This window comes from Petaurus breviceps, unplaced genomic scaffold (assembly GCF_028583685.1).
Source record: "Petaurus breviceps papuanus isolate PSGF00001 unplaced genomic scaffold, PetGlider_PUasm1.0 178, whole genome shotgun sequence".
NCBI lineage: Eukaryota > Metazoa > Chordata > Mammalia > Diprotodontia > Petauridae > Petaurus > Petaurus breviceps.
In genome coordinates, this window is record NW_027185777.1 from 19,705,636 (window position 1) to 19,720,302 (window position 14,667).

Sequence of the window (14,667 nt, forward strand, 5' to 3'; positions counted from 1 at the left end):
ATAAACAGGTAAATGTGAACAAAAAAATGTACCTTTATTCAATAAGCAAATCACTGGGGAAGAACAGGATGACACGCTCACTGCTGCAGCTCTGATTGGATGCAGCTCGGAGCGTGGAGTGCGTTTCACCCGGGGGGGGAGGGGGGACGGTGCATACAGAGGGTACCATAATGTAGCGTGTAGCGCAGGGGATCACCTTCACTACAGTAGCAATCTCAATAGGGCTTATTTTTGGGGGAGGGCTTATTTTAGAGGAATCTTACACAGTAAGGGGAGGGCTTATTTTCAGGATAGGTCTTATTATTGGGGAAACACGGTAAGTGTCTGAGACTGGATTTGAACTCAGGTCCTTCTGACTTCAGGGTCTATTCACTGTGCCACCTAGCCACCCCGAATAATTTATATTTTATATTATAGAGCAAGAAGGAACCATCATCAGTTCTTGAGCTGGGTAGTAGTATTATGAAAATAGTCTTTGAAAACATTATTATAATGATTACATGAGGAACAGACTAGGGCAGAGAGTAATAGGAGACAGGGAACGAGGCTAGAGGCTGCTGCAGCAATCCCTGAGAACAGTGAGTAAAGCCTGAAGGTAAGATGGAGAATCAAATATATCTGCATGTTTGTGAGCAGAGAGCACTCAAAGTTGATGCTACTGACAGAGATATGCAAATTGGAAAAACGGTGGATTTCTCATTACTTAACCTTTGTGAGGTAGCAGTGGGATACAAAATATTTAAGAAAACAATTTAATTGAACAAACATCTATGAAAATCCCCACTCTGTGCGAAGCCAAAGAGAGAGGGAGCTTGTGAGATTACTGATCATGACTGACGGATCAGGAACTCAAAATTAGATTTCCTTAGAACAATTTTTTAGGGAAGTCCACTGGTCATTTTTTCTCTAAAAATCTTCTGAAGAATGGAATGTGCTTTACTATGCCTAAAGTAGTATTTAGAATATACTTTAATCAGTTTGACTTGAATCAAATAGTGTGAAGTGGTTCAAGACAAAGGAAAGTTGACATTTTAGTCTATGGGCTTTGTCTGAAGGTAACCAGGTATAGAGGTTACAGTTTCTCATTCCTGTTCAAGTGTATAGTGCCATCATTCCATTCAAGTATTCTCCAATCAGGAAAAAACCTCTCTAAACTGGGATTGCATTTTGGTCCATCATTTGGTCCATTATGTAATAATATTACATATAGAACTTATCTGTTATATATATAATGACAGATATGATCTTGAACACTTCCTAAATATTTTAAAAGCTAAATATATCTACTTAGTCTATCATATTTACCAAAAATAAAATAATTTATGGACATCATAAATGCATTTTTTGTTCTCTGCATAGCTTATATAGCTTAATATGTATTCAAAAGGAAACCACATTAAAATATTTTCATATGTTTTTTTTTTCCAAAACATTAGGTCCATGCACTACTGCTGGTGATCACAACAAATATTTCTCTTTCTACATGTAGCCATTGCCCAAAACCTTATACAAAAAAGTTTAACAAACATGGAAATGATTAGCTCCTCATTAAATTCACACAAAATCTACTTCATGCCATTAGGCTCTTTGAAATCTGATCTTTTGGATGCAAAATAAATTCTACTGGCACTTGAACAATCAATTTTTATGTGTTTAAATTAAATGCAGATTTGGCTTTAAAATGTTGATCCCATCTTACATAATGTTTTTTTTATAAATAGCCAATAAATTAATTGAAAATAAAATGTGAATTCTAAAACAAGATGCATACCAGAGCAATAGATAAAACAATTTCTAACAAATTTGAATATAGTAACTAGAGCTTTTGGGGTCGGCAAAAAGTCATATAATCTCCTTAAAAAGCATTATAACTAGAAAAATGTTCATGTAAGAAGCTTACCATATATAGTTTAAAGAAGTTTGCAGCTGATATGATATGAGGTTTACAATGATTCCCCCTGTTATGTTATAGAAACATTAAGTAATTTATTTAAAAACAAATTTAGGGCTCAGATGATGACACTTCACCTATAGTATTCATTGTTTGTTTGGTTTTTTTAACCATGAAAATCAGTATTGGAAGTGCATAGGAGCATAGGTTTTCAAGATGGACGGGACTCCCTAAAATCACAGAATCATGGGCTTTCAGAGCTGAACATATCTCAGTAGCTATATCATCAAACACAAAAAAGGAATCCGCACTCTAAGACCCCTGACAAATAGCCATTGTTGAAGACATCCAAAGAGGGAACACCCACCATCTCACCTCATGGGAGGCACACCATTCTACTTCTGCACAGCTCTAATTGTTAGATTGTTCATTCCTGACACTGAGCCTGTAGTCTCTTTACAGTTTTTACATATCGTTCCTGGCTCTTCCTTCCAGGGCCAAGGAGAACAAATCAAATCCTTCCTCCATCTGATAGCCATTCAAATAATTAAAGCTGGTTATGCTGTCCCACCCACCCCCTTTGAGTCTTCTCTTCTCCAGGCTAAATGGGCTCAGTTCTTTCTATTAATCTTTATATAAAATGGACTCAAGGCACTTCACCATGGTGGTTGAACTCTTTTAGAGGCACTGGAGCTCATAAATGCTGTAAGAATGTCCTTCTTAAACCACAGAGCCTAGAACAGAACATAATACTCCAGCTGAGGTCTGATGAGGGCAGAGCCCAGTGAGACCAGCATCTTATGCTTGGAAGCAATGACTCTGAAGGCAGCTCCAAATCACACTCGCTTTTGAGGTTGCCACATCATGTTGCTGACTCACATTGAGTTAGCAATGCGATAAAACAGAGCTGTCAAACACACGGGCTGCATGCAGCCCACAACCCTCCCCAAATGCTGCCCAAACCAGATTAAAATAAAACTGGGAAATATTTAACAAAATAAATAAAGATACGTCAAACATAAATATTTTAAAACTACATCAATATGCATACAGCAGGGATCATTCTATCTGGATTAGTGGCCCCCATTTCTATTTCAGCCTAATACCACTGCACTAAAATACCCAGACCTTGTTCAGAACAACTGGTATCTAACCATGCCCCAAGCATAACTATTTGCCTGAACACTCATTAGTTATTAACATAAACCACCTAATATTTACTTTTTATATATCTGTCTTGTTACACCAATTAATCATGTTGTTGTTTGTCCTTCATTCTCAAAGAGGATCAAGGGAGGTGATGCCATGACATGCAAGTGAATTGGATTTAAATGAGGAAAGGCTGCACAAAGTCTGGAGCTATCTGGGTTTATGGGCTAGATTTTTTTCTTAAGGACCATGCCTTAATTAAGTCATATGTACCTCAAGGAAGCAAAGGATAGAAAAAAGAGACAAAGAATACATTTAGAATGGCAAAATACACTCTACTTTTATTAGTTACAATAAGTCTTTTTAAATGGTGACCATCAGACTTACAAAACTATGTCAATTATATTTAATTAATGAGATGGTTTGCTATACTGTTACCAGAACATTTGAAAAAAACAATAATTTTTTAATAATTTAAGTCTAAATCAATGTTTAAAGAATATATCTGTAACCAAAACCTAACTTACTGCTCTGCGTGTAGTAGGCATTTTATAATCATCTGTGGACTTTAAAAGGTTAACATTTTTTCTGGGGATGGAGTATAAGTTTACTGGTTATTTTTGCCAATTTAATTCTACAGATTCCATTTTTTTTTTAAATTGGACCTATAAATACAAGTAAAGATGGTCAGATATAAATGGAATGTTAAGTTTCATAAAAACAGGGGTTGGTGACATTTTTTATGACTGTAATTCTAGCTCCTAGAAAGAATGGTGGCTGACACAGACCAGTTGCTTAGGAACAGAATTAGAGTTGGAAGGGACCTAAGAAGTCATCACATGCGTGTTTTATAGATCAGGAAACTGAGGTACTAAGAGATTATACTCGCCCAGGATCACAAAATAGTGAGCGACAGAACCAAGTCCAAAGCTCTTAACATTCTGCTACAATGCTAATAAATATTTATTAGGTGTTGACTATTCTCTGAATTAAGACAATCATTACATCAATTCCAGTAATTTACCAAATAAATATTGGAAAGCATCAATCAGACAAAGGCACATTTATTTCCTTATTTCTTTTAAGATGAATAAACATTTCAAAAAGAACATTTTATTAAAAGAAAACAGTAAAAACAGTCAGCAATTCAAAATTCAGAGTAAGACCAGACTTTGTAAGATTTTTAATCTCTTTATCAACTCCTCTTTCAGACAGCCTTTTTCAAGATATCTCACAAACTGATGTAAAAGACCATTTTAACATTTAAAAGCATGATAAAAGGCCATCTATGACAATATACATTAGAAAATAATTTTTCCTTATGAGCATAACCCTTTGGATGGTTTGTTTTCATTTTTAAATCTGATTTTTCACTTCAATTTCTAAAATATAAGGGGTCAAGCTGCATCTTGTTAAGAGATGAGTTATGGGCAAATATGACAGCTATGGAATAATCCTCTGCCACATTTCTTAAATTGTCTAAAGTCTTTGGATCATAGCCTGGTTGTGTTTAAAACATCCAGATAATAACCAGGGCTAGTGAACATTAAAAATTACTGTTTCAATGATGTTGACATTGCTCTACAATGATCTAATATGTGGAAATCTGCAACTGTTAATCCTCCTCAGCACAGAACATAGGGTTCCAGTGACAGCAATAAGATAGGTACTGCTCAATTCTTTAAGGTCCAGTCCAAACCCAACTAAACCTACTCTCAAGGACCAACAGCCTTTGGGGACCATGCTTCCCCTCAGAACTTATTCCCTGCCAATGGGGACTGACCAGGGAGACTACCAATTGGCAAGAAAGTACCAGGAGATCCTCCCTTCCCCCACCCCAATCAGAACACTAGGATCAGTCACTTGGTCTTTATGTGGGCCATGAATTAACCATAAACACACATCCTTCTTTATGGTTGTCTCCCTCAATGAGAATGTGATCTTCATGAGAGTAGGGAATGTCTTGATTTTCTTTTTGTATCACCGCATTTAGACCTGTGCTTTGCATATAGTAGGTGCTTAATAAATGCTCTTCTATTCCATTCATTCATTCCCCCAATATTCTATTACCTACAAGGTAAGTCATGTTCCATTTGCCTGAACACTCACTGGTTATTAACATAAACTACCTGACATTTACTTTTTACGTCTCTGTCTTGCTATTCCTAATTAAGATATATGTTCCTCAAGGTCAGGGACTATATATTACATATTGTTTAATCTCTGTGGTCCAGCATAACATTCTATAGCTATATAGGGTACATATCTGTTGTTGGCTTTTTTGGGGGGAGGGAGGGTCTATACCCATGAATTCATTGCCATGGGGAACTGCCAGTGTGGAAACTCTTTCCAACGATGCAAACTAACACTTCTATTACTTAAGAGTTTTGGAGAGTTGTCTGGGGACACTGAAAAGGTGACACGACCAATATTACAGGGCTTGAACCCTGGTTTTCCTGACCCCAAGCCTGTTATGCTATCCCAATACACCATGTTGTTTCTGATTTGTTGATGGTGAAAGAGAAATATTAAGGTCACTTGACTAAACTAAGCTTTGGAATCCACTGAAAGGACCCTGGAATCCTGTGAAGACCCTGAGACAGACAAGCTGGGGTAACTGAAAAGTCAAGTGCAGGGTAAGCACAAAGAATCTCAGGGGGGTTACTGTGGGGACCCACAGAGTGTTATAGGGAACTCCAGCCAGCATAAGAATGGTACTAGCAGCCTTTCTAAGATCAGAGGTAGGAAAGGGCCCCAGCTAAAGATCAACCTTAGCATCCCAAAGTCATGATGACGGGAGCCTCTTCAGGACAGTCACTGTGAGCTCTAGCCAGGTACTGGGACTTCACTAGATGACTGGACCTATGTGTATAAGAAAGGCCCTAGACTCCATAAGCCTTGGTGGGAACTAAACAGGAATAGCACCTAAGCCCAACAACGGAGGCGGGGGGGGGGGGGGGCGGGGAGAAGGACTCTAAGCAGAAACTAACTGGGGAGAATGTCCTAGAGCTCTGTGAAGAGAGAGGTTCCAGGCATATCCCAGCAGCAGAGTGGCCCCAGAGTTCCTTGAAAGAGAGGCCTAGTCTTGGCAAATGTACCCAGGGCCAAAATGACCCTGGCTATGCCATTCTGCTGCGCAGCCTGGCCCAAGCATAGGACACCTGCCACCCCAACCTTGATATAGCTGTTGAAAGAAACAAAACAAAGAAAACTATGGATACTATGAGGAAATACCTTACTTTGAGAGACACCCAGGAGTAAACCCCAAAAAGAATAAGTCCCCACAAGTCCAAGTAAAGACTCTAGGAAGAAAATGCCTGGCCAAAAGGATTAGAGGAATACCTGGAATAAACAAAATAAAAGAAACAAAATGGAATTCCTATGGAGGAAAAGATGGCAAGGAGAATTGATACCTTAGAATAGACACTGAAAATCCTCACGCAAGAACTAAGTGCCCTGAAACTGAAAATTGCCTAGACAGAAAACAACAATGCAATAAAAATAATGAAAAATAGTAAAAACAAAATCAAAAGTTTGAAAAAAAGAAGAAACTTTAAAATGTTATGTCAAAACAACCTGGAAAACAGATCAAAGAGAGACAATTTAAGAATGATTGGACTATCTAAAAAGGATGACCAAAAACAGTGTTGATACCACACTTGATTCAGGAAGTTGTAAAGGGAAATTATGTAGAACTCTTAGACCCTAAAGGAAGAAGTGAAAACAATCTACTATCTCCTGAAAGAAACTCCAAAATAAAAATTCTCAGAAATGCCAAATTTCAGAACTTCCAAGTCAAGGGGAAAAAATACCACAAGCAACAAAAAACAAAATGTTCAAGTACCAATGAGACAAAGTAAAGAATATTCAAAATTTCACAGTTGACACTAAAAATAAGAGGAGAGAAGAGTTTAGCATATGATATTTCAAAAGGAAAAAGAGAAAAGATTACAAGAAAGAATAAATTATCTGGAAAAACTGAATACAAGTATTCTCAGAGATATGGCAAGTTTGGTTCCAGGACACCACAATAAAATAAATATCACAATAAAGCAAGTCACATGAACTTTTTTTATTTCTCAAGGCATATAAAAGTTATATTTACCCTATGTTGTAGTCTATTAATTGCACAATAGCATTATGTCTAAAAAAACACAATGTATAAACCTTAATTAAAAATATTTTATTGCTTAAAAATGCTATTATCTAAGCCTTCACTGAGTCATAATCTTTTTGCTGGTGGAGGGTCTTGCCTCAATGTTGATGGCTGATGATTGATCAAGGTGGTGGCTGCTGGCAATTTCTTAAAATAAGACAATTAAGGTTGCCACATTGATTGACTGTTCCTTTCATTTGAACCCTTAGAGACCACTATTGGGTTATTAATTGGCCTAATTTCAATACTGTTGCCTCTCAGGGAGTAGGGAGGTCCAAGAACAGGGAGAAAGACTGTGCAATGGCTGGTCAGTGCAGTAGTCAGAACACATACATTCAATGATTAAGTTCACCATCTTATGTGGGCACAGTTTGTGGCACCCCAAAACAATTACAATAGTAACATCAAAGAGCGCTAATCCGGATCACCATAATAAATATAATAATAATTTAAAAGTTTTAAATATTATGAGAATTATCAAAATGTGACACAGAGATACATGATGTGAGCACATTCTATTAGAAAAGTTGTACCAATCGACTATTTTGACACAAGCCTTCGATTTGTGAAAAACACAATATCTTCTAAGTGCCATAAAATAAAGTGCAATTAAATGAGTTATACTTGCATAATCTATCCTACAAGGGGGATAATGGGTTTATAATGGAATAGAGGATTTCCAAGCAATCCTGATGAAAAAGTGAGAACTGGGTTGACATTCTAAAATGGAAATATGGGCACCAAGAGAAACAGAAAGGTACAGACTTTTTTGAAATTAGAAGAGAATTGAGGCTGGCTAGGTGGCGCAGTGAGTAAAGTGCTGGCCCCAGAGTCAGGAGGACCTGAGTTCGGTTCCGGCCTTGGACACTTAACATCCACACAAAAAAAAACTAGCCATGTAACCTTGGGCAAGTTACTTAACCCCAATTGCCCTCCAAAAGGCAAAAAAAGAAAAGAAATTAGAATATTGGGTAACAAATTGTTTACATTTTAATAGGAGGATGAGAAACGAGCTACAGAGGAAATGTGGGTTGTTTTGTATTGTTTTGATGTTCTTAGGAAAAGATAAAAATGTAAGGGGAACTAAACTAGGACAGAAATAATAAGTAAGGGGAGGTAAATATCATTATCACATAACAAAGATGAAGAATATATAATCATGGAAGAATGGGTGGGGAGAACAGGCATCCATGAATCTATATTTGAACTAGACAAAAGATTAAATACAATTATACACTTGCAGACACACAGACATTTGGTGTAGAAAGACATCATACTCAAGAGGAAAATGGGAAGGAACAGGGACAAAGGGATTAAAAGGAAAGGAAAGAAGAGTAAAAATCTAGGATCATGGGCAAGGCAAGGGGAAGAAAAAAGACATGATGGAACAGAAATAGGCCATTTCATTTATGTATCACAAGTGACAAATTCCCTCTATTTTGCCACATTCTTCTTTTTTGTAAATAGGATAAAGGGAGCAGAGAGAGAAAAAAAAACGTATAAGAGGACAAGTTGGAAGGACATACACAATCATTATAGATATAAGAGTGAATGGAATGAACCTATCTTCAGAAGGTAAGAGGATAGAAGAATAGATTGGAAAATAGAATCCTACAATGTCATTTACAAGAAACACACTTGAAACACAAAGTTACAGTGACAGTGCTATAATGAGGGGCTAAAGTGCTTAAGTTTAAAAATCATGAGTAGAAATCATTATTTCAAATAAGTCTATAGTAAATACAAACCTGATAAAGAGATAATCAGGGAAATTACATTTTGCTTAAAAACGCCATAAATAATGAATAAATGGAAATAATTACTATATACATACCCAATACCATAGCATCTAAATACTTGAAGGAAAGGAAAAGAGAATAAGAAAGAGAAATAGATAGTAAAACTACAATATGGGAGAACTTAATGTACTCCTTTCAGACCTAGACATAGCTAACCAAAACATAAATGAGAAAAAAAGTTAAGGACTTTAATATAACATTAGAAAATTTTTAAAAAGAGGTGATAGATAGTAAAAAAAAAAAGAGGATAGGTCTCTGGTAATTAATGAATGGCAATATAAAAGAATTTATACACTCATAAGCTATATATTTCACTTCTACAAAAGTTGGCCAGATATTAGAGAATAAATTCTTTTTCTAAAAATGTAAAAAAGCAGAAATACTAAACTCACCAATGCAATAAGAATTATATTCATTAAAGGGTCCTTAAAGGGAAAAATGGTAATTGAAAATTAAATAATATAACTCTAAAGAACTGATGGGACAAAGAATAAATTGGGAAAACAAAAAAAAATTTTATTATAGAAAACAAAATAATGAAACAACATGCCAAAACTTATGGGATACAACTAAAAATAGACCTTGGGGGAATGTATATTTCTAAATGTTTTTATTAATGAAAGAAAAAGACAAATATAAGAATCAAGCATCCAATTTTTTTTCAAAAAACTTAAATAACAAATTAAAAATCTCTAATCAGCAAAATACTGAAAATTTAAAAAGAGACTAATAAAACTTGAAAGCAAAATTGGAAGTCAGAAACGCCACTAAAATAGCTTTAAAAAAACAACTAGAACCCTTTAAAAAACAATTAAATTAGTGATCAGTTTAGTTAATCTGGCTTTAAAGAGAGGAAACAAATTGACTATCAAAAATGAAAAAGAACTCACAACAAACGAAAAGGATAAGGCATTATTAGAAATTATTTTGTCCCATTATATGTTATTAAAACTAATAGCTTAGAGGAAAGGGATGAATACTTACAAAAATATTTATTAATCAAATATCAAAAAAGACAAAAAACAGGCCATAAATTAATTCCAAAGGAAAAATTCTAAAAACAAATGAATTTATAAGTGAATCATCAAATATTTTAATAAACTCTTTGAAGTAAGAAAAGATATCTTTTCAATTTCTTGTTATGATATGAATGTACTTTTTATACCAAAAATCTATAAAGCAATATCCTTAATGAACATTTCTGCAAAAAAATTAACTTAAATATTATCAAATCAGGTAAAACTACATATCAGAAAGATTATGCATTGTGACCAAGTTAAGATTAAATCAAGAATGCAGGATTATTTCAACATGAAGACTATAAATACAATAAATCATGCTAATAATATAAAAACCATATGATTGTATCAATAGATTTTGAAAAGGTTTTTGACAAAATTCAGTACCCATTTCTATTTTTTTAATTTAAGAAAATATAGGAGTAAATGGAACTTTTTAAATATAGTAAATAATATCTATTTAAATCTAAGCACAAACATTTAAGTGAAAAAAATTAAAAGCCTTCTCAATAAGAAATCAAAGTAGAAAATCTCCAGATTCCATAAAGAAACTGGATCTATGAAAACAGTAAGAGAGTAAGACTGTAGCACATATAGTACTTTTAACTAACTGTCCCTCAAATTCAGAAGAACCCAACAAACAGGAACCAGGGATTTGGAAGACGATGAAATAAATCACTATAAAACACACTTTTATTCTCAAATAGAACATATGAGCTTTGTTTCCCTCAAGTAGCCTTCAAAAATTATTTACACTTTAATGAATCTGAGATTTCATCAATGTGAGCACTCCTTCACCAGTGTATAATGCAACCCATACAGTGTGATTTTAGTCCATGGTTCTCTTCCATAACCTTCTATGTTGATGTGTTATAGACCTACTTTGAGGTGTTAACTATTTTGTGGACAGCCAATAACATTTCAACTGTCCATTTGTTATCCCTAACTCTCATTACATAACCAGCTCAACCAGCTCATTTCCTGTGCTGGTCATGAATTTCCTTAGAGACATCTTTAGCATCTGTCAAAGCACAGATCTGACCTTGTCTGTCTCCTGGTCAAAAACCTTCCGTGGTTCTGTTGCTTCCAGAAAAAAATTAAAATTCCTAACCTTGTCATTAAAGCTCTTTATAGTCTGATTCTAGACTACTTTTCTAGACTAATTTCAAAATCTTCCCCTTCTTGAATTCTGTCTTCCAACCAAATTTCTTTACTTGTTATTCCCCAAACTTAGCATTTCAACTCTCATTCCCATGCCTTTGAAAAAGCTGTCCTTCATATTTGGAATGCACTCTATCCTCATTTCTTAGACTGCTTAACTTCTTCCAGGTCTTCTTTCTTTCCTGATACCTCAAATTATTAATGCTTTTCTTTCCTTCCTCAAAATATTTTTTATTTATCTATGTACATCTACTACTATGTAGTATTCTCTCATAATAAATGTCATGGAGGCAGGCACAATTTTATTTTTATTTTCAATTCTAGTGCCTTACACAGCACCTTACATATAATAGATGCTTAGTAAATATTTGTTGACTTGAATTATTGAATTCTTACATGTTATCACTGATCATTTACAGCAGTCTACTTATGCCCACCATGTGTTCTTTGAATTGTTCTTTGAATAGTCTTCAATTTTGATCCTTCAAAGATTATGGTATTCCATGATTCCTGGCCACATAGGAGAATACTAATGTTGAAAAGATGAACTTTTGTATCAGGGAGCAGCTTAAGATCATTTAAAGTGTTGCCAATTCACCAATTACAATATAGTCTTGTCTTTTCCTTATTTTTCTATGCCCAGATCAATGTTTGTCCACAATGCCTGCCTATAACTCTGATTGACTATTTCATTAAGTTGTCCATTCAACTGTATATCATAATCTAGTCAATATACATTTTGTCTGGCTTTATTCTTTGTATTTGTATTGCAAGGCTGATTTCTTAGATCATTCTGGGTTTCATGGAGGATGCATTGTAATGTTCAGAAACAGAAGCAATCAGCAAAACATTATCTGCAAAACAATACACCTGTACAATTTGTTATCTATAGGGACTCTTTTTCATTTGAGCTTTGAAACAAATATAATCCAAGACTGGAAATGACTTCCCTTTTAAATAATCAAATGAATATAATCCAAGATACCTTCAGCAAGTAACTATTCCTACTTTATGCCTCATTTGAAATCAATAATCAGAGTGCTATTAAATATAGTTGGCTATGTAGTTGCATCTTTCAAGGAAACCTGGATGATCTTGGCATGCATACATAAGAAGAGAGATGTTTCATTTTTTGTCATCAGCAAATAATAAGCAATAGGATCTGTATTGTCTATGTTTCTGTCAATTGTGTGACTGAAAAAAAAGGAATCTTAGTAGAAAATGTTCTTCAAACATCTACTTTTTAAAGCTTTATCAAATAAAATTTTAACATGTACAAAAATAATTTTCATAAAGATTCTATAGAGAAAAGAAAGTGGGCATAAGGGTCAGTAGCCCTTCCTTCTTAATAATAATTTTTAGGTATTAGTAATATAATCTGTAATTTTTCCTATTCTTTTGGTATCTTTGACTCTTTGAGATGTTCCAGAAAAATGATTCCCTAGTTCTCTTAAAATTCTATCACTCCTAGCATACAATTTTGCATGAATTTGGTCTGGTTCTTGACTTCTTTGTCTTGAATCTAATTACAACCACTTTTACATCATCAAACATAAGTTGTCTTGATTTGAACTATCAAGTTTTTCATAGACTTTCTCTACATTCTTTATCCACTGAAACAGATGTTGCCACATAAACTATCTTTCTGATGTTCTCTTTGCTTACTATCGTGAGTACTACAAGGGAAGATGAACAAGTACCTTATGAAATTATGTTGCTTGTTGCCTCTGAGCATGAGAAAAACAACTGCACTGACTCATTAACTTGCCTCTGTGTTAGTCCCTTCCACAATCTCTCCATTCTCTGTCTTTCATTTATAATGAGAATGTTCATGTTATTTTGATTCTGTTACTCCAGTAGCATACTTGAATGAATTTAGAGTTCCTGCTTCTAAATTAATATTTTTACAAAGACAAAAAATTTAGATTCCCAGGACTCTTTGGGTTCTTTTCCAACTACTCCATCAGCACTACTTTGGAAATGGGATGAGATTGTAAATGACCATAGCAAACTTTGTTTATTTTTATATTTCTTGGATTGCCATGGCCAAAAAAAAAAAAAAAACGAAATCAATTGCCTACTGGTCAATCTGCTTTTCTGTACTTAGACTGGGGCTCAGACAAAAGATGCAGTCTGTCATTGAGACCATAAATAAAACCTTTCCATCTTTATGGAACATGCCAGAATATTTTACTCCACTGGGATAATCTTCAAGAACCTATAGTTACCCTGAGGCCAAGATGAAGTATTGAGGTAAAAAATTTTGTGAAAGCTCATCAATTATAAGGGTCAAACATGAATCTCTTATAGGTTATACCTAGAGCCTCAATGACTTCCCTTTTAAATAATCAAATGAGATTGAAAACCAATGCAAAAGAATGAATTCAGTGAACTCTTCAAGGTTAATCTGACTACAAAAACAAAACACCATGCAATATTAACAATATGTTAAAGAGGAATGAAAATCAATCAATCAAAAAGAGTTATTATGTACCCAATAATTTATTGTACTAGGCAGTGGGGATTAAAAAAACCCCAATCACTTCATAGCAAAATAATTAATTAGGGAGAGGGGATGAAAAGACAAATCATTTCACTTTGAAATAATTAGGCTATTAAAACTAAAATATCCTTTGGAAGAATTTATTTAGCATACATATGACTGTTCTCACTAAGAGCTTCTTGAAATTCTAAGGGCTGTTCTACTATTCTTGCCATCCAGTCTTTTTAAATTTTTTTGGTAGGTATCAATTTTCTGCTCATACTCTCAACACAAAAATGTATTCATTTTTTATTAAGTATCTCTCCTGCTGTTTCTTAATATTAATCAGTTCTCTTTTTTCCACTTGCTCTCTTTCACTTTTGTTATATTACTTTACATCCAAACTACAGAAATTTTTCTCTACTGACAGAGATAATCAATTCTAGTGAATTCCTCTAAAAGTTGTGTTTGGGTAATTTTTTTTCAGAATTATCTTCTATGCCAACTTTGAAAGTTCACATGGGTCATTAGGATAGTAGCTCCTAGCAAAAGCAAAGCCTTCACAAATCATTATCCATTTCAGAAAATTGAGATTCTTTTGTGGGATTTTTCTGCTTGGTTTTTTTTAAAAAGCAGTTTCACATTAAGGAGAGCTAGTTTTTTCCACATTTTAGGATTTAGTTCTACTCTTTTTGTCACTGACCACACTCCCAAAAGGATTATAAATCATTTTGAATGAACATCTGAGAGTAAGAGCCAAACTCTTGAGAATCCATAGCCACAAATGTTAGCCAAATACTTTCCTTTGAATACCAATTATGTCAAAGGATTTTCTAGTGTTAGTCTTACTTTTTCCGAATACGGCATTATCTAACTAAAGTGAAGTAGTACCCCACACTCCCTTTTCAAACCAACTTCCCCAGAGAATATAATTTTTTGCCAGGACTTATTTTCCCATTCTTTTGCGTATGGGGGAGGGGGAAAGGGATAGTGAGTTTGAAAGAAAACAT

At 34.4% G+C, this 14,667-nt stretch overlaps 1 protein-coding gene across 1 annotated transcript in view; it reads right to left on the reverse strand.

Moving 5' to 3' along the window:
* The window catches only part of ODAD2 (outer dynein arm docking complex subunit 2), a 217,122-nt gene that overhangs the window by 128,846 nt on the left and 73,609 nt on the right, over positions 1-14,667 (reverse strand). The gene's annotated exons all lie outside the window — the stretch shown is intronic.